Source organism: Canis lupus, chromosome 13 (genome assembly GCF_048164855.1).
Source record: "Canis lupus baileyi chromosome 13, mCanLup2.hap1, whole genome shotgun sequence".
Lineage (NCBI taxonomy): Eukaryota > Metazoa > Chordata > Mammalia > Carnivora > Canidae > Canis > Canis lupus.
The window spans coordinates 2,643,600-2,664,306 of NC_132850.1; the positions used below are offsets into that span (position 1 = coordinate 2,643,600).

At 49.8% G+C, this 20,707-nt stretch overlaps 1 protein-coding gene across 7 annotated transcripts in view; it reads left to right on the top strand.

The window, feature by feature from the left end:
* The window catches only part of HIVEP3 (HIVEP zinc finger 3), a 459,420-nt gene that overhangs the window by 143,537 nt on the left and 295,176 nt on the right, over positions 1-20,707 (top strand). For 4 of the 7 annotated variants that reach the window (XM_072771652.1, XM_072771653.1, XM_072771651.1 and 1 more), the window contains 2 exons: positions 13,327-13,562; positions 13,954-14,481. The exons of the other annotated variants lie outside the window; for them this stretch is intronic. The gene's annotated coding sequence lies outside the window, so the exon portion shown is untranslated. The remainder of the gene's footprint in view (positions 1-13,326; positions 13,563-13,953; positions 14,482-20,707) is intronic. 7 annotated transcript variants of the gene reach the window in all.

The window sequence follows — 20,707 nt, forward strand, 5'->3', positions numbered from 1 at the left end:
TGGTTGTGGTAGATCCAGTCCTTCTGTCCCAAAGTCACCCATCAGAGGCCTTCTGTAGAACAAGCAGGTGCGCTTCAGTGCGAGAGGACCAGCCTAAAGATAGGCATGGGCAGCTTCATTGTTCTTTTGGGGGTGGGGGTGGGGGTGGGGGAGCTTCAGAAATAGTGAGAAGTTCCACCACTTTTCTGGATCTTCATTTTTTTCTCATCTGAGGGCCTCTGAGTCTTTGCAGCATCCAGCTGTCTGCACACGGCAGGCCCTCTGTGTGAACCATTTCTCCCCTCACCTGCCCCTCTGAGAAGAGTCCTGCTCCTGCTGCAGGACCCGGATGCCAAAGATGCGAGGGGAGTTTGGAAGGAAGGAAAGAAAGCTGCATGCCCCCATCTTGAGGCCACTGGGGGATCTCAGGCGGAAGAGCTCGGGGGACCTGACGGGGCAGGCAGTACTGCAAAGGGAACAGTTGTTTTCCACTGTGATGTAGAGGATGGCATCTTCACTTCTTTCCAAAATTTTGTTTTTCCAGGATGGATGATTTGAGGGGGGGCGGTTTCTGCAGACAGCTAATCCCATTCAGAAATTCTTCTTCGCTTCGATCATGGCCCTTCTTAACCTGGATGTACTGCCCATTTCCGACCACAATCAGCCCTTACAATTGTAAATTCCGGTTTCAGCTTGGCAGACAGGGAACCCTGGGCTACCAAATGCCCAGGGACTCGTCCAAGATCCCACAATCAATTGATTGGGAGAGCCAGAATTACTGGCGTCTAATTTATATACAGGAAAATGCACGGATCCGTTTTGACAAATTCTTGCAGCTGTATAACCCACATCCCCATCCAGTGACCCAGAATTAGAGTCATTCTCTTGGCCACAAATGCGAGATTATGGGAAGCGCAGAGCTTGATGGGATTTCGGCTCCCATTAAGAAGACCTTCGTGTCCCCTGCTGGCCCCATTCCCTGAAGTGGCACACGGCATTGACCCCTTGCCTCTCCTCTTTTGTCCCATTCCCAGGGCCTGTGTTATTCTTCGGGATGGACTTCAGATTTCTACCTGTTTTAGACAGGGTTGTCTAGGAAACTAGAAATAACTGCAGATTCCGGGCTGTGCGGGTTGGGTGATCTTCAGCTACTGCATTAGAGCCCCATGATACCAACCTTCTCTGCCTTTCCCCTACACTCTCCTGCCCTCAGGTCACTGGAAGCATCCCTACATGGCCCCATTTGCCTTCAGCTCCCCTGCCGGAGCAGAGCTGAGCCTCCAGCTTAACTTACAAGGAGGGGGTGGCTGGTAGCTCTAGATGCTGGGTGACACAGGGACGGATGATTCTGTGTCTGGGAATGTGTGTGACAAGTGGAGGAGGAATGCCTCTGAAATTAAGCTTCTGTTTGACTCATCTTTGTCTTCCAGGAACTGGAGGAGGTGTGTGTTTCACACTGTTCAAGTCCATTCCACCTTAAGCATTTGCCTTTTTTTTTTTTTTTTTTTTTGCACTCATTGTTTCCTTCCCTCCCTCCCACTGTCATTCAGAGTAACTGCAGCTGTGAGCATGCACTTGGGGTTACCTCTCTGAAAGGGAACTGCTTATCTGCCATCTGTATCTGTGGAGTGAGAACACTTGTGTCTACGTCAGCAAAGCTGGGGAATCATGAGACCCCCTTGTCTCTAAGGATCTCTATCTGATTCCCTTGCCTGACTCTGAAAATCCAAGGCTCCTGACTAGCCTTCAGTGCTCCTTTCACAACTAGCTGCCTGTCTTTGTTGAAATCTGTGGTCCTCTGTCCCCTGCATCTGTAGGTCACCTCCTTGGACTCCCAGCATTTCTAAAGAGGTAGGAGGCAGGCCTGGAGGGAAGAGGAAATGTGGAGAGTCGCACAGTAATGTGATGGAGAAAATGCAGGCCGGGATGTTGGCAGGGGTTAAGGGGGTGGAGGAGGAGGAGGAGGAGCTGATGGGAGGAGGAGGGGATAGGAGAGGATGAGGGACAAGGGAGGGGAAGGGGAAAGAAATGACTCAGTACTTGAGCACCAAGCTATGAGCATGTGCTTAAGCGTGAGAATCACTAAGTCCTTCTGTGCTTCAGTAGAAGAGAGAATTTGAAATCTGGGCTCCTGAGTGTCCCTGTTCCTGTTCTCTATGGCTGATCGCAACCTGGGGTCTGACAGACTGGCAGGGGAGAATCAAGAGCGGAAGAGGTGGGGACCAACTGGCTGTTTGGACGGCCAGCTGTTTAGGCACCGCTGGCTAGAACTTCAGCTGTGTCTGTAATTCCCTTTCACGGAATTACGGGGCCTGGTCCGTGGCCTCCTGTTCCTAGTTGATGCCCTGCCTTTTGGATGTTTGGGCCCTTTCAGGTTCTTGCAAAACTGTCTGAACACTCCTTACCCCCTCAGCTCCAGCCTGCCTCTTTACGCTTGACAAAGCCATCTCCACCTCCCGGCCACCAGCCACCGAGCTGTGCATTGCCAGATTCATCCATAAGCCCTCTTACTGCATCCCTCCCCGGGCCCCTTAGGCCTTTGCTCCACGGCATCTTTCCGGTGTCTTTCTCTCCTATGGCCAACACCTGGCCGCTGCCAGCCTGGGCCATTGTAGAAGCTGTCTAATGTTCTTGTCACCTCTAGCCTAGGTAGTGTCCCCACAAAAAGCTCAAGTCTTTAAGATTCTCCTTTAATTATGCTAATCTGCTGTTCACACGTCTCCACTCCAACTGCTCCCTACTGCTTATTGGATAAAGCCCAGACTTCTCTGTGTGGGATTCAGACCTCTCTGAAATCTGGCCTCCTTCCTCCCTATCAAATTCTCTTCGTCTCTGCCTCCCTTACAGCACCCCCCCACCCCGGGGGGCCGACAGCACAGGCAGCGTGGGCTGCCCTCAGAGCCTCCCAGGCTGCTGTCAGTCTCCCCTGCCCCCGCCTGCCAGCTCCCTTCTTCTCTACCTGCCCAAACTTTCCCTGCCCTGCAGCATTGGACACAACCCCTTTTCCCATCAAGGTGGGCTCGTCTCCCCCTGACTATGCCAGCTGCCCTCTGGGGCTTCTAGTGGCGCTGGCTGCCGTCTCCTGATGTCCTATATCGCCAGCTGCTACTGTGACTCTCATCTCCTCGGCTGAATCACAAGCCCTCGGTGGGAGCAACGAGGTTTGGCATTGATCGGCCCCAGCTCTTGGCCCGGTGCAGCATGCTCGCAGGTTCTTTTGGAGGGAGGGAGGTGTAGTGCTCGAGCAAGGTTCAGAGTGACTCTACACTAGGCTGCAGCAGGATCCCCAGACGAGGATGGAGAGAGACTTTTGTTTGACATCAGGAGCCAATCAGTCCTCGACTGAGGGTCGCATGCCGAGCTCCAGGGCTCAGAGGCCTCCCCACACCCACTCCCCATCCGAGGGGTGGGCCTGGGGGCTGGCAGTAAGGACTCCCTTCCCTCTTAGTTTGGAGTTTCACTCATGTTGCCAAGAACCTAGTGCTGGCTCTGCCTCAATCTGATTCCGCCTCCCTCCTGGAGGATGTTCTGCTTTGGGCTTTATTTTGGCTGCCGGCTTTACTGTTCTGCTGCTTCAGGTTTGTATGTTGAAGGTGTGCCCACGGGAAAATCTGCCAGGTTCTCACCCCACATGTGACTTCTTCCCCAGACTAGTAATTTAAGAGATGTGAGCGTTGTGTTTGCCACTGCCGTTATGCCTGCAGGGCCAAACCCAGCAAGAAGCTTCAGCTGTGACCGCCAAAGCGGGGCAGATTTTAGGGAGGGGAAAAAAAAAAAACCCTTAGTGAAAATGTAGAAGGTCCTCTGACAACACTGCAGCATTCTGCCTAAGGATGCGGATACATTCAGACCGATTTCTAATCCAAGCACAGCTCCGTAAGAGCGGACAGCCAGCAAGTCTGAAGCCAGGTGTCTGCTTACTACGAACACAGTAGTGCACAGTGGGCATTCTCCAAGTCCTCACAGGCTTTCGACCAGCTCGGGAGAAAACTGCAGTGTGAATACTTGTGGATGAGTGGGGTGAGGGGAACGTTCCCTGTCCAGTGATTGTACCAAAGGCGAATGCAGAGCCAGGAAGAAAGTCCTACAAATGTGGCTGCGTAAACAGGCTGCTGGCCGCACCTTGTAAGCCTTTGTGCTATGTTGTCTTTGAGTGGGAAGGTGTTGGTGTAGCAGGATTTAGTCTGTGGCCCCCTCCAAAAGTTTCTCATCTTGTCAAGGGAAGACTTAAGGAATTCCCTGCTCTCATCTACTAGAATTATCTACTAGAGGCCTAGCCTTGTCACTTTGACTTCTCTTAAACAACCCAGGTGTCCTTATGCAGAGGCTCAGGAGGGATGTCGAGATACGAATTTCATCTTGGGAAAACATGGAGGCCACTGATATTGGTGGGTCCCCAGAGTCCAGCTGTTGATCTGCAGGCCTTCTTTTCTGTCAGATTTGCTTGCTTCCTTTGCTGGTCTGGACCAGAGTTAAATAATCCCAGTGTTAGAAAGAACCTCAGAGCTCACATCAATCCACTTTCCACAAGGTAAAAAGATGCCCAGTTCCACAACTTGTGTCCATCGAGCCCTGTTTGACCCTTCTCAGCAGTGGGGGTTTTGCTTCGAGCTGTCTGCGTTGCTGCTTCTAATTACTAAAAGGGACTTCCTTTTTTAAATAAGAAAGGGCAGTTCACAGGAGAGGCAATACAAATGAAAAACTGTTCAATATCCCTGGTAATTAAAGAAAGGCAAATTAAAACAATGAGATGTTCTTTCCCCTAACAAATTGGCAAAGATTTTCTCAAAGGTTCGTTCTCGGTGTAGACGAAGATTTAAGGAAATGGGTCAACACTTGGTATGTGTTAAAAGCCTTAAAATCCATACATCCTTCGATTTGGCAACGCCCTTTCTAGTGCTTTCTCTAAAGGAAAATAATCCTGTTTGTGGGGCGGGGTTTGGCTGTAAGGATGCACCTAGTGGTGATGCTTCTAATAAGACCTGAGGAGTAGCCAAGTGTCTAACAATTGGGGCTTGGTTAAGTCAGTAGTGCCACATCCTAAGCATTTCTTGGGCATTTTGTATTCATTAACTCACTTAAGCCTCACGATACCACTACAAAGTAGGCCTGTTATTTTGGCAATTTTACAGATAAAATAACAGCTGCGAAGAAGGCAGATAACTTCAGCAAGATGATCTGGATGGCTACTAGTGGTGGCAGGATGTCCACCAGGGTGGTCGCTCTCTCCAGAGCCCATACATCCTTAACGCATGCGCCCCGCTGCCTCTCGTAACAGACACGTGAAGCAGAAAGTCTGTACTAAGTGGAATGTGGGTACTCTCCCATTTCTGTTTAAAATACTGAAGACCCGAAGATACATGGCATTAATTTGGTAACTGGAAACATTTTGCTTAAAAACAATCTATTTTTTTTTTATATTTAGCCAAACTCGGATTTTCTGTAGCCTTTACCCATCTCATTCATTTACCAAATTTTCATTGAGCTCTTCCAATAAGCCAGGCATGGTGACAGCTGTTCTAGATCAGCAAGGTCGAAAACTGGCCAGGCCTAGCTGGTATAGAACTTGTGTGCCAGAGGGGAGACCAGTGAGAAACAAGTGAACAGCCATCAAGGGCTGCCACTTATTGATGCCAGCTGTATGCTAGGCATCCTTCCAAATGAGATTGATATCTCATGTATGTAGTCCTTTACATGGTTCTTTTTGTAACCCTGGGAAGCATGTGGTTTAATCCTCAAGGTCACCCAGTCCATAGGCAGTGGGGCCTGGATTCATCTCTGGCAGGGACTCCCTAGCCTAAGCTTCTTACTTTTCCAGCGTCTCCTCCTAACTCGTTACAGTCCAGCCACAGAGGCCCTCCTTGCTTCAGGGCCTTTGCACTTGACATTCTCACTCTCCCATTAGATCTGTGTATGGTGGCCTCCTCATCATGCAGCTCAGAGAGGCCTTCACTGAGCTCCCTGTCTAGGGTGGCTTGTCTCGTCACCTTGTAGGCATTCTTCATCACTTCTATCACATCACCTTATTTTTTTTTCTTTGTGCAGTTTTCACTATCTGGTATTATTTGGCGTTGTTTCACCTGCTAGATTGTAGGCTCCATGGAAAATGTGTTCCTTGTCCTTTTGTTCGCTTTGCTATCCCCAGTACCTAACACAGTCCCCAGCCTAATGGGTGCTACTGGAGATGGTGGTCTCCAAAGTGCGACATGCATATTGGAAGCCATGGAAGGTGAGATGATCCACTGTGGGGCAGGAAGAAAATAATGACAGACAGATGGACACATAGATACATAGGTAGGCACACATGCATATATCATTCTTTCTATTTTTATGAATAATTTCATAAATCGTTGAATGAAGTATGAATATAATTTACAAATAAATATAACCCATATGCAGATATACTCAAATGTTTGCTGCTAGGGCACATTACCAAAAAACTTGGGGGACCATTGGCCTAGAAGGAAAGACATATGAGGAAATAGGCCATTCCCATGTGGTATCATAAATGCTCTCGACAGAGTGAGTGCAGAATGCCATCGGAGCATATAGAGGGTTATCTAACGTGCTTTAGGGGGTTGAAAAATTGTGAAAACTTAACATCTGTTTCTTACTGTTTTGTTAATATTACTAATTATTGTTTTTAAAACTATCTAGAAATACACAAGGTTTTATTTTTAGGCCATTAAAGCCATGTAAGTGACCGTAGTCTTTATGGGAATTTTCTTAATAAATGGTGAAAGAGAGAGCACTTCAGATTTCACAGTTGACTGGTTAGAGAGGTTAATTTCTGAAGAGTTCAAATCTGACTATTTATGACCTGTGGTTAAATATCCAACTTGCCCTTGCTTTCTGAGCTGCAAAATTAATCTGAAAAATAGAAAAATAAACATGTCTTTAGACTCGGTCTTCTAGCTAGAGAGGCCATAAGGCATTGCAGTGGAAGAACTTGGACGCTAGAGTCTGGTGAATTTTGGCTTGAGTCTCCTTCTTGCCTCTTTCTGCATGACTTTGAGCAAGTCCCTTTTCTTGGCTCCCTCATCTACAGAATGGGCAGACCTGCTTCAGGGCTGTGATGTTGTGAAGATGAAACAGAACAATGAGCGTGAAAGGCCCAGCTCTTGGCGCCTGGTGGGTCTTTCCCAATGTCAGACCCTCCCGAAGTCCTCTGTTTAGAGAGAAAACTCCATGTGGTCAGAAAGCACGTAAGCATACATCCATCAGAATACCATCAAGACATGCTTTCTCTTTTATGTACTTGATTAAACGGAGTCATGCTCCGACAAATTCTTCTTTAAGTCATTGAAATTGATTTCACGTAGACCACAGCCATCCTTCCTGAGCTTGTCTTGACCCTTGACATTTTGCTGGCGATACTATCAGGCTGGATGGAACCCTCCTTTCCCTTCTGGGCTCGAGCTGGAACGATGCTGCAGCTGGATTTCTGCGCTACAAATAACTCTTGTCTTCGGGGCACCGAGGGTTGCAGTTGGGTTGAAGCAGAGTAAACAGAGAGAAGCCGGGACCTTGGCCTGGGAACCTCCTGTGTCCTGGGAGTGAGGCCTCTTGTGGAGTGGGGGAGGAGGGGCGGGTGGCCTGTCTGAGGGAGAGGAATTGGACGGGGAAGGCAGAGCACAGCAGACTCCTTGGCATGCGCTGCAGAAGGATTCCCTGAAGGGCTGCACAGAAGAGAAATGTGCTGTGTGCTTGGCAGGCCAGAAACCACAGAGAACCTGGCAATGCTTTTTGAGGATTTGGGAGCAGAAAAGCAGACTCCCTAGGTGGTTATTTATAGAGCCGGCAGCAGTAATGATCAGTTAGAAAAAATAAATTATAACTCAGTTGAACCTGAAATAACTTTTCTTTTGCAACCCCAGGCATTCCACACAGGCTGCTTGCACACCACTCCCTCCTCATAGTGTTCCTGGAGGCCGAGGGTCCGCGCCAGGCTTGCTTGTGCCTTCCCTGAAGCTTCAGAGCGGACAATGAGGCAGCAGAGAGAGAGAGAGAGAGAGAGTGTGTGTTTCTGGCCAGAAACAAAGAGTTCTGGCTGGATGATTCCTTTCTTTTCCCCCTGCACCCCCAAATTGCAAAACCATCCTTTCTCTCCTCCCTCAACACGTCTGTAACATGCAGCAGAAGGTGGGTCTTGCTGGGAATGTGGAATCCGTGGCACGCTGTGCCTCCACTTTCGCACGCCTCGTTCACGCGAGCGTGTGCGCATCAGCTGGGTTTCGGCGTCTGTGTTTGGGCTGCAGCAAGAGCTTCTTTAGTAGAGTGCCTTCCGAGAAGCTGGCTGCCGGCTCGGAGTTCACGAGGCCCCCAGGTTTTCATCCCCGCTCAGCCAGCAAGCAAGACCACCATGATGTTCACGCTGACAGCTTGGCAGTGGGGTCACTGTGAGCTGCCCGACCTGCCACTTGGCATCTTGACGCTTGGGCACCATCCTGCTTTCCCTCTCTCACCCATCTGCTCCTTCTTTTCTCTTCATTCATTCACTCCTTCAGTTGCTTTTCAACCAGCAAGCATTTGCTGAGTATCTACGATGCAGAAATAAATCCAGAGACTACAAACTGGTGGCACTTGAGCCAGTCTGGCCTGCAGATGCATTTGATTTGGCTCGCAGCGTGGTGTCTTAAATTTGAATTTGCTGCTGACACATGACGATGGGGTGATTTCACATGAGAATGCTGATACCAGGCTTCTCCCCCCCAAATCTGAAGTTCTGGCAGTATGGGCTCACATTTCCACGTGGTAGTATTTTCCATAAGGGCAGCTGCCTCCTTTGGGTAAGGCCAGCCCATCTGATTCAGCACAGATCCCGAGGCTCCCAATTGTCTGATCACCACCAAGACAGCTACCATCTAGGTCCCATACATGAGCTGTTTCACCCATTTATGTGACCTGTGTGATCCTATGTGCGTTTGAATCGGTGACCCCTGGTGCAGACCCTAATCTGAGGGATTTTATGGTCCAGTGGGAGAGACAGACAGGTGATGTTAGTCCCTAAGGAGGACTGCTATGAGAGCAGTATACTTTGGGAGCACGAGGAGGAGAAGATTGATATTGATGAAAAGAGTCAGGTGTTGATGGAGGTGTTTGGAACCAGGTGTTGAGAAGGCAGTTCAATGCCAAGATGAAGCTGGGAAGGGCACCTCAGACAAAGAGCTCACGTAGGAGCTCAGAGCGGTGAACGGGCAGGAGAGTGCAGTGTGACAGGGTGAGCAAACCTGAACGGGTTGGGAGTGAGGCTCTTCTCTCTTCGGTGGGATGCTGCATGGCCAGCTCTGCCCAACCCCAAACCAGAGACCATGGGGCCCTTCACACCCACTTCCAGCTGGTGGAGGCCCCTCCTCCAGTGTCTGCCCCGATGGCAGGGTGGGCCCGTGAGCAAGTCCCAGACCTGTCTGCCAGGATTTACCTTGAATAGCAGAGTCCTGCTGTCCCTCCCCACCCTAACCCAGAACCCAGGGAGATTGGGAGGACAGAAGGAGATGGAGAGGATAAAGTGGGTCTGTGTCCTCCATCAGAGGGCAATGGGTGGCCCTCAACACAAACGCAGTGAGTGGACAGGCTGAAGAAGTCTCCATGGTCCTCCTCCCTCTCCTAGCATCTTTGTCTCTGCATTCCTTGAAAGCCAGCAGTCCTCAGCACATGAATTCCCCTGGTCCTCTCCCTGGCACACTCACGCTTTCATTATTTTTTATAGGCTGGTATCTCCCCAACTGGCATCGTCAGCCAACCCAGAGCTGAGGGGTTGCGGCGGGGGTGGGGGAGGGATCTTGTAGCTTCTGGACGATTCTCCCTGGAGAGTTCATATGTACCTCAAACACTACCAGCCTCCATCCCTTTCATCCCAGGAACTCCCTTTCTTGCCCTTTCTGCACCTTGATATCCTTCCATTCATGAAGCCCCTTGATGCATGACGTAGCCCCTGAAGCTTTTCAGATTCAAGCAGCTACCAGCACCCATCACATCATAACACTGCCAGAAATGAAAGCACTTGCCTGTGACCCAGACACCCTGATGGGTGCAGCATTTAGGAGCCAGAAGAGAACTTAGCTACTGAAGGTGACCTTAGTGCAGCCCCTAACCTTGGTCCCCACATACTGCACCCTGTGTGTCTGGCAGGACCAAGGACTTCTCGGTGGTTGTGATGAATTCTGTGCCCCCCCCCCCCGCCAGACTCTCAAGGGCGGGAACTGGCTGCTGTGCTTGTCTTTCCCCAGATGGGCCGCTGCGTAAAGCCTATGCCCAGTTGTATGTGGTTAGTAGCCAGTTACCCGACTGAATCGAACTCTTGTAGAAGGGATGAGGGGTTACTCTTTGCACGCAGATTTGTCATTAAGGTTATCACTTAATGAAGAGTAGAGACAGTGTCCAGTGGAGACTGGAGTGACTGGGTCAGAGGAGGTGACATCTGTAACGTCAAGGCACCCTATGGCCAAGGGCCTCTTTGCCTGGAGCATTAAAATTTGATTAATGGGAACCTGGTTGCTGCTGGGGTGGTGAGGAGACCTTCGGGAAAGGAAGGAGTGCACCCCTACCCCCAGCCCCTGCTGGGACCTCAAGAACCCAGAGCCTGGTGATGAGATGGAAATTTGGCTTCTCTGAAGTCCCCATCTCTGGGACTCTGGGTTATCCAGAGAATTTTGGCCAGAAGTTGAGGGATGTCAGCCAGTTTTCTGCCACTTGCCCTGGTTCAGTTCCACTGACGGTTTTCCCCGTGCTCTTCTGCGGCTTCCCACAGTGGTCTTCTCCTGGGCCTCCTTCTGCCTGCACCATCTGTGGCTGTCGCTCTGACTGCGACACCGCAGGGCAGCTCCAAGTGGCCCACGCCAGGGCCCCAGGGCCGCAGTCACGGGCCTGGGGGCCTCCGCACAGCAGCCTGGGAGTTGCCCTCAGTGGGTAGAACTAAGAGAGGTGGCCACGCAGGACTGGGTGGAGATGCACACCCTGAGAAATTTTGCAGATTTGGATCCCTCCAGAGACTGCATGGTCTGATTACTAATAATTCAATAGCAAGTTATAGTCTTTTACCAAGTACCCTGAGCCTGGAGCATTTGCCATCCCCATTTTACAGATGAGGAAACTGAGGCTCAGAGAGACTTAAATGACTTGTCTAGGGTTTGAAGCCAAATCTTGACTCTAAAACGTCTCATCATCTCACTGTAGGGTTTGCCTCTCTCACCCTGCAACCAGGTAGACCCGACCCAACAGCACCCTCTCTGTGTGAAAGGGCACCAGAGCAGGGGACAGATTCAGCAGTAACCCCAATCCCTGGAACTTCCTGTTTGCTCTCTTCTGTCATTGAGGACGCCAGCCTAAGGCTTCATTTCCTCTTCCTACATTGTGTTAAGGCACAAGGAGTCCAACTCCTACTGTTGGGAGGGTGAGAAATTCGAAGCAAAGTCTCAAATTTCAACTTTGGGAGCCACGTTGGAAGAAGATGCTCTGTTTGATTCCTCTGTACATTCATTTCTTCGTCCACCAGGTGTGTGTAGAGAGCCTGCTACGTGCCAGGCACTGTTCTAGATGCAGGAGTTACAGTGAACAAGACAGGCTAAGTCCTGTCCTCTTGGAGCTCACATCCTAATGCCAGGTGGTGATAAGCAAGGCAATGATGAAACAAAATGTTTCAGGTGGTGTTGGGGGCTGTACAGAAAATGCAGAAGGGTGATGGGATAGAAAGTCACCGCATACGTGGGGAGTGGGATCTGCTTGGGTTGGTGCTCACGAGAGACTCTTGAGGAGGACGCACCCAAGGTAAGGTGTGGGTGACAGAAGGAGCCTGACACGAGAAAAGTGGAGACAGCAGTTTTCCAGGAAGAGGGACCGGGAAGGGCAGAGGACCAAGTGGAAACCCAGAAGGAGATTTTAAGGAAATAATATGCACAATGGTGTTTGATTTTGTGGACTGTCATCACTGTGGTCCGGCGACACTGTGCCTGGTGGGAGGACTTACCCTGGGACCCTACATACGCGGAATGGGATTTCTGCAAGAAAACCAGTTCTGACTTCTAGGCAGCAGATTCACAGTTGAACTTGGAGAATCAGGAACGGCTTCCATCACAGGCCTGCTAAGAACTGACCGTGGCATAGGATGAGTGCTCTGGCGTGAAGGACAGACAGGAAGAAAAAGCCTAAATTCACCACCAATTGCAGAAACTCCTGACCCTTGTGACTCTCGTAATGGCAAAAGTCAGGAGGTTTTGTAAGATCCCATATACATGATCTGGAATAGTGCTGTTGAGGTTTCTAGTCCGGGTTCTGCTATTGATTATCTGTGTTTCATTGTCTCTTGGAACGAGTCAACCTTCCTAAACTTGGTGATACTGCATGAAGTGAGCGGGTTAGATCATCAGATGGATTCTAGGGGCCTTCTTATTCTTTTTCTGTTAATGCCTTCAAATGCCTGCATTGATGATCAGCAGTGAGTTTTCTTTGTGTTGTAGCCTTTTCTGAGCCTCTGCTGTGGGTGAGGTTTGAATGCTAAGTGAAAGTGAGTCATTCGTAATGGTAGCGGATCCTTAACATGATAGGTGCTACTATGAACCTCTCTTGGCGTAGACCAGCTGTTCCCAAACTATAGTCTCCAGACGGGCACTAGCAGCACCTGGGAACTTGTTAGAAATGCAAATTCACAGCCTCTACCCCAGAAACCTTGGGGATGTCACCAAGAAAATCTGTGTTTCATCCGGAAGACTTTCTACACACTGAAGTTTGGGAACCACTGGTGTAGAGTAGGTGCTTTAGGATTTGGGGACTACCAGTGATGGGCTCTTATATTTCAGTCATTCTTGTGGTCACAAGAAATGGTTATATTTGTAAGATGTTTATCCAGCTTGGCTCGGTGAGCACTCCTGTGGCCGTAAAGCAGAAGGAAAGCTCCCGGCCCGTGCTGGGATCTTTGGGTTGGCATCATGTCCCCAGCCACTACCCCAGGGGAGCAGCTTGGAGGAGAGCCTTAGCAAGGGGGTGTGCTCATCCTAGAGGAAGCCTCGAGTGAGGGCACCCCTGCATGTGCTTCCGCGGAGTCTGGCTTGATCAGAGCAGGTTGTTGATTATGATTAGTGTTCACACTTTTTGAGAATACGGAGCTGTTCTGACGGTAGACGTGTTCGGCGGGTAGATCTGCGTGCACCTGTGTTTGTGAAGATCAGTGGTGCCGAAAGGTCTTGGGTCCCAAATAAAAAGTAATCTGGTGACCGTGCTGTATGGTGAACTTAGACTTCGGATCCAGTTTGGTCTCTTGCCTAAATGTCCACTTATAAATCTAGGATGAGGTGACCAGATGGTCCAAATCACCCAGGACTGTCCCGTGTTTCCCCTTCCTGTCCCTCTCAGTCTGGTGTCTCGGATTTGGCTCTGCGTTGCCCACTCCTGCTGGATCTTGTCCAGTCGAGGGACATAAACATCCTGGCACCTTCCTGAAGAATGGGAAGAAAGGAGATTCTGGAAGCACAGACTGAGCCGCCGTGCTGGAGGCCGAGGAAGCGGACGCCGGAAGGGAACGCTCCCACACCCCCAGGATCCCCGAGGAGAGCCGGCGCTGGAGGCATGCAGGCCCAAGAAGGGGAGAAGTAAGTCTGTTTCTCTGGCAGGGCTTAGAGGAGGGTTAGTAGTAGGTGGGGGTTGGGAGGTGGGGCTGGGATGGCGAAGGCTGGGAGGCAGATGGGCCACGCAGGAGGTGACAAGGGCACGGCGAGGAACATGAGTGCTTCAGCCCAAGCTGGCCTGGCCTCTCTGCTCACGCCTTCTGCCCCCTTCCCGAACTCTTTCATCTCTGCTCCTCCCTGGTCCTTCCTGTCATTCTCTCGGCCCCACCTCCCTCGTTAACCCCTGCCCAAGTCCCTGCTGTGTCCTGCCTGCTGTCCACTCCGTCCTGCTTGCCTCGTTTCTGTCCGTTGTTGACATGATGACAGCAGGAGAATGGTAGAGTCCAATCGTGATAAGTGCTCTCCCTGTTCACAGATGCCAGCCGTGACCACGAGCCACCCCCAGCAGTTCCCGAGCAGTCCGCCCAGGGCCAGCGCGTGGAGGACGCACAGCGGCTCGCTCGCAGTTTGCAATGGCCAAAGCTGGAACGGAGGCCACAGAGGCCGAAGAAGCAGCGGGGGTCCACAATTTTCAGAATAGCCCTGAGAAAACCATCTCCCGAATTACAGCCAGTTTTGCCAACAAATGTTGTGAGAAGAAGGCCCCGCTGGGTCCCATCGTGCCCGGATGCCATTCCTCATGGACCGTGAAGATCTCGCCTCTGCCTTTCTAAGCAGGTTGCTCTCGTTTCAGCTCTGGTAGTCCTGGGTGACCTTCTCCAGGAGGAAGTGTGAACTTTGTTTCTCTCTGAGTCCTGGATTAAACTGTCTCACCCGAAACTGGCTCATTTTAGGCTAGAAGCACCTCTAAACGTTGCTGTTTCTCAGAAGTTGCCAAGTTGATGGCACACTTGTGTCATATGTGAGCGGGGGTCCTCTTCTGGCCTGGTCAGCATGCCTCCTGGTAGGCTCCTTGGTGCTTTGCTGCCCTGTCCTCCCTGCCCCACCCCATCCTATCCCAGGGGAGACCCACCCAGCAGGGGGGCCCTGCCTCTCCTGGTGAGGACCGTGTCTGTAGTGGATATGCTGTGGCCCGATGTGTGAAAGAAAGTCTGGTCTGGTGGAACCAATGTCTTTTTAAGTTTGAGGGGAGACGGGGACAGGGCTCCATCCCTGGTAGCTTTCAAGGAGGCCATGCCCTCACCTCAGCCGTTCCTCTTCCAGCCTCACGCTGTTACTCTCACCTTCTCCAGGACAGTGTTCTTGTCTTTATTCAGTTAAAAGTAACGTTGGTTGTTTTTTTTTTTTTTGTTGGTTTGTTTTGTTATTGAAAAGCAGCATGTCCTTATTATAAAAACATCAGACATGTGGACAAAAAAGAAAGAAAAAATACGAGCTCCAAATCCCGCTTACCCCAGAGACAACCATGGCGATTCTGTTGAGGAGCTGTGCATAGATGTGATGCCACACACATGCCTGCACATACGCGTGTGCATACAGATATATATACACTCATGTGTATAATTATATATATAAATGCAACTGCAATGTCACGATGCCACGTATGTCCTTTGATAACATACATTGTCATTTAATGCCTTATGAGCATTAGCTTTCTAGATCAAGCTTTTTTTTTTAATGATTAAGTAATGCCTTTAATTACAGAAGAGACAACTGAGACCAGAAATATAGAGTAATTTTCAAAAAATGAGGGCGTTAAGTCATTTAGTATGAGGGAACAAAGCCAAGCAGATACAACTCAAAGAATACACGTCTCATGGCTTTTGTTTTTGCCATGAATTGCAGGAGTCTATAGCCATGGTAATGTTAAAGTATTCAATTATGGAGACAGACCATCATTTATTTACCTAATTTCATATGGCTTGAAGTTTAGGTGGTTTCCGATTTTCCTCTGTTTTAGGCAGCATTAATAATAATGAACATGGTTCTAGTTAATTTTCATACAATTATTTCCTTAAGGTAAATCCCAAGAAGGAGATCAAAGGACAATTGATGAAGGTTACAAAGACCTTGGAGTATGGAGCCTGCATTAATTGCTTGGCACCTAAGCGCATTAGGGCCTGGGCCACTGGGAAGGCTGCATGTGCCCTTTCTTTGATGACTTTATATATCCACCCTTGGGTAGCTCTGGCCTCCTTTCCCTTGGCCACAACAGAGCATACCCATGAGTGACAGCTAAGCTAAGCAGATGACGGATGAGGGAGTGGCGTCTCTCCGGGTTTCGTATTGGGGTATATCTCATGGTTCCTTACTGGATGCTGCGAAGTAGTCATTCCTTCATGACCCATTTATGGAGCAGTCACTGTTGCAAGGCGCCAAGCTGAGGGTGAGAAGGCAAGGGTGAATGAAACAGGGGCTCCATCCTCTGGAAGATCCAGTACCTAGAGAGGCCAATGACTAATCACACACACTTACGCCATAGCATAGTAAGAGGAGAAACTTGATTGTATACCTCAGGGCAGAAAAATCTGGAACAATCCAAAAGTCTCAAAGGAAAAAACATGAAACCACACCTGATCCACTGGCCTATTCATGACAGCTGTCATCTTTGAGTGTGTCCTTTAGGCGGTGACACGTGCTTGTGGTCGTCCTCACTGGATAGCACCTCCTTGAAGGCATTGTCTGTGTGCCTCCGGAGACCCTGGCACCGCTTACCCAACGTATTCTGAAATCTGTTAAGTCTGAAATCCAAATGGGAGGAAACAAAATTAAAGGTAAAGGGATTCATGACTTAAACAAAGTCTCAATGTTTTATGTATGTAGGGAAACTTGCATTAATTCATGTCCTTCTGCTTGATGGAAACGTTTTCAAATATTTCATTATGAAAGTAACGATCTCGTTTAAGAAAATATGGGAACCAGAGAAAAAGGAGAACTGTTCTCCCATTTCAGCATCCTACCCCAGGGCTGGTAGCATTGTAGACCTTCACCCAGAAAAATCTGTATTAAGATGGTGTTGAGGACAAGAGCAGAGGCATATGGGAGGGTTTTTTTTTCCAATTTTTATTTTTAATTAAATACGTTTAATGTTTAATTATATTCGCTTTGTTCCAAATTTAAATAGTACAAAAGCATAGAGACTGGAAGTCTCTACGGCTCAGCCTTCTTGTTCCCTGGAGATGCCCAGTGGCATCAGCTTCTTGTGAGCCCTTCTGGAGTTTTTCATACGTATAAAGCCATGTATGTACGTAAAATATGAATTTTTAATGGAGATCTTGGCAGTATTATTACTGAATGTTCTAAGTTTAGCCTAAACTATCCTTGATATTAGCGGCAGGCCTGGGGTACAGGTGGAGAAGAGACAAAAGGGCAGAATGGTGTGTGTGCGTGCGCGTGTGCGAGCGTTCGTGAAGGGGAGTAGGTGGTTGTTGCTAGCGGAGGTAGTACAGGGAGGATGAGAAACAAAGGAAGAGAGCTACCGTCCATTCATGTCTCCAACCAGTATTTAGTGAGCATCTACTATGTGCCAGGTTACTGTTCCAGACCCTGGAGACTCAGGAGTGAACCACGTTAAAATTCCTTGTCGTCATGGATATTGTTTAAAAATAGAAGGTGCTAGACCATGAACATAAACATAAACATAATAGTAATAAGTAAATTATAGTCTGTTAGAATGTGGTAAGTACTATGGAAACAAGGAGGTAGAATGTAGGAGATAGGGAGTTTCAGGAAATGATTTTAAAGTGAGTGGCCAGGGTAGGCTTCGTTGAGAAGGGGGCATATGAGGAAAGACTTGGAGGGGATAAGAGAGCGAACCCTGTGGATATCTGGGGAAGGAGCATCCTCAGAGGAAGAAGGCAGTGCAAAGGCCCTGTGGCAGAAGTGTGAGGCCTGAAGGCTGCCAGCGGCCACCCCTCTGCCCCTCACCCCTGCCCGGGCTACTCCTGGTGACCCCTTCACTAAGGCTGGCTTCCCTTGGGGCCTGAAGAAGCTGGTGTGGGGGATGATGTGGCGTTGAGATTATTCTATACTAACATTATAGTGTTTTTCCTTTCTCTGAATTTTGATCCTAATGTTTTATTTTGCTCCTTCCAAGGATAATTCTGTGGTTTGGATATTCATTTAGCCAAACTTAGGAAAGGCGTGTCTGTGGGGTGGGGGCGGCGGGGAGAGGTAGCATGGCTGTAATAGCAAAAAGCAAGATTGAGGAGCTCAAGGGGTCCTCAATCTGAAACCAGTCCTGCCCCCTTTGAGTTCTGGCCTTTTGTATTGGGCACATTATTCATCCTCTCTGGTCCTCGGTTTCCTTACTTAGAAATTGAAGGGGGCGGGGTGTACTCAGGTGGCTTTAGGGCTGTTCTTGGACTGTGTCACCAGCCAAGATAAGAAGTGGTGTCGGGGGATGTTGAGGAGCCCTGCGAGGGGGGCAGGGGCGATTCTCCCCGCACACGACTGCGCACATGCTGATACGTGCCACCACCTGATTTTCCCTCTTGGACTAGGAGCTCAGCTTGGCCCTTAAAATAGAATATTCCATCTGAGTGAGTCCCCGGTCCCTGATGGTAGCAGAGGAGACACGGCCGCACTGCTAATTGCATTCCTCTCCCCGTTTCCTTTGAGCTCTTGAAGGGCTGGTTTCCTCCCTGTCCCCGAGCCACCAGCCTGTGTGGACAGGACAGTGCTGGCATCTGGGGCTCCTTCCTTTGTTCTTTTTTTTTTTTTTTTTTTTGGCCTCAGTGTGTCCCTCCCCTCGTTGCCTCCATCCGTGCATGTGCCTGGAGTCTTTCGTCTGCCCTGGTGAGCTAGGCAGTGGGGAGGAGGAGGAGCGGGCCATTGGCATCACCAGTGCTCCACGTGGAGCAAAATCACTGTGAATTTAAAAATCGGATTGCGCGTAAGAGGTTGTGGGGGCAGAGCTGGGGCCTTGAGCAAGTCCCTGGAGGAGCCAACCGCTAAACACAGTAAAAGGCTTTTTCTCTTTCACTCTCAGTGCGAGGCACCTTGGTGGTAGCGACAGGCTTGCCCATCGCTCAGCGTTGCCCCTGGTTCATCCTCACCCACCCATCTCTAGCATCCTTCGCTCAGCAGGGCGCTGGAGGCCTGGAGGCTTCTCCCCTTCCCGGAGTTCTGTTGCTTAGGTTTTCTGTTGGGGGCGTTGTGTCCCCTCAACACGGAGGGGGACGTAGCCATCCTCGGGCACCTGCAGCCGAAAATGGATTCTGAGAGGCTTAATTTGCTGAGCTCGACTTCTGAGTGACGTGATCGTCCCAATCCCCTTTTAATAGATGCATACTGTATACAAAACCCCCTTCTATTACTTTTTACATTTCATGTGATGCCCTTTGTCTCCATCAACTGTTGGGGAGAGAAATTTTATTTGGAATATTCATAACAAGTCTATCGCTAATTATCACTTTAACAATGTGTTATGGAGTGTATCCATGCAGTCATCTGGAAAGGCACATATGCCACGAAATTTGGGATTTGCTGTGTACTGTGTGTGCCCACTCTTAGTGTTTCACCAGATCTTTGCTCCGGGAGGAAGTAGAGGTGCTTTGTAGGGGAGAAGGGAGGACTGACGTTGCAGCTGAAGGCACGCATCCTGCATGCATTCAGTCCTGCCCTCGTAGCAAGGATTTCCAGGCTTGATCGCTTTTGAGTGTCAGAAAACCCTTCATGCGAAACAAAACTGGGTGGCACAGCGAAGCCCGGTTCTGGAAAGCTGCAGAGATGGGATCTGAGGTCACCCCCCGGCCCGCGCCAGGTGGACCGATTCCAGAGAGATCTAATCACAGGCAAAGAAGAGGCCGTTGGCCTTCGTGCCTTCCTGATGCTGGCAAGAAGGGCAGGGCTCCAGGTGGGATCTGCACACCTGAGAAGCAAACACAGAGGAACTTCAGCATCTCCCCAGGAGACAAGAAAATGCCCTGCCCATTTCTCCCCGCTCTCTTTTCTCCTGGGAAGGGGAATGAACCCGTGCGAGTTCCCTCTTCGGGATGCTCAGTGGGTCTGAGCCTGGGGAGCATGGGATTACATCCTGGGGGGGGTGGGTGCAGAGGAACAGAGGGGGATGGAGTCGAGCTCCTGGACCCACAGCCCCTGTCCTGGTGCAGTAAGAAGTCAGGTGGCCTGCAGGAGGGGCTAGCGATGGCTCAGCCCCTAAGCACCTGCCAACCCTGGCTCCAGGCGGCTTTGTGGATCTCTGTGGGGCCTTGCTTGTAGCTCTGGTGGGAGACGGGGGCTCAGTCGTTTCTGGGTATCCTGGGAGTGCGCTGAGGGAGGTACTTTGGGCAGCTGCAGAGTTGAATCTGTTCTAATGAGCTTTTTATAAAAAGTTTTTATTGCATTTGGAGTCTGGTTTGCTAGATGTCCCTCCAGAAATGATAACCGTGATTATTATTTATTGAGTACTTACTATGTGCTAGGCGCCTAATTCATCAACAAGCTACATTAACGAGGAACATTAATGGAGAGTTTATGATGCACCAAACTCTCAAGCCCTTTAGAGACTCACCTCACAGGTGGAGGAGAAAGCTCCCACTGGAGTCGTCATTTGCATGGGAAGAAACTGAGGCTCAGAGCGCTAGCTAAGCTGTGCTAAGTGGCTCTGCCCGGAAGCTGCATGAGGGAAGGCAGCAGTTTTAGGCCTGTCTTGCCACAGCAGTGTTCTTCTTTCCCATTTTGAAGATTTTCATTTATTTATTCATGAGAGGCACATAGAGGCAGAGACATAGGCAGAGGGAGAAGCGGACTCCCTGGGGGAGCCCGATGTGGGATTCGATCCTGGGACCCTGGGATCACACCCTGAGCCAAAGGGAGGTGCTCAACTACTGAGCCACCCAGGTGCCCAACCACTGAGCCACCCAGGTGCCCCTTCTTTCCCATTTTAAAGCAGCAGAAGAGACAGTACCTAGAACAGCCCCAAGAAAGTGGGGTAAATGTCAAAAAAACAGGGTGTTTCCTGGCTCTGTGTGGTGGGACGATGATGCTGGCTCTGGACGGGGTTTATCGGGGCTGTGCAGCGTTTGGTTCTAGGGGCTTTGCACGTGTTGAGGATACACTATAAAAACTCGATGCTGGCCGCTTCCTTAAAGAACAGGTTTAATAAACCTTGGATTTCTGACTGGTTTGGTTTATTTGTTTTTGTTTGACGTTGTGGCAGGATCCTGGAGTTGAGTAGGACTGTATGTGAGAGGGATAATTCTGGGCGTACTTAAAAAGCAAGCCAC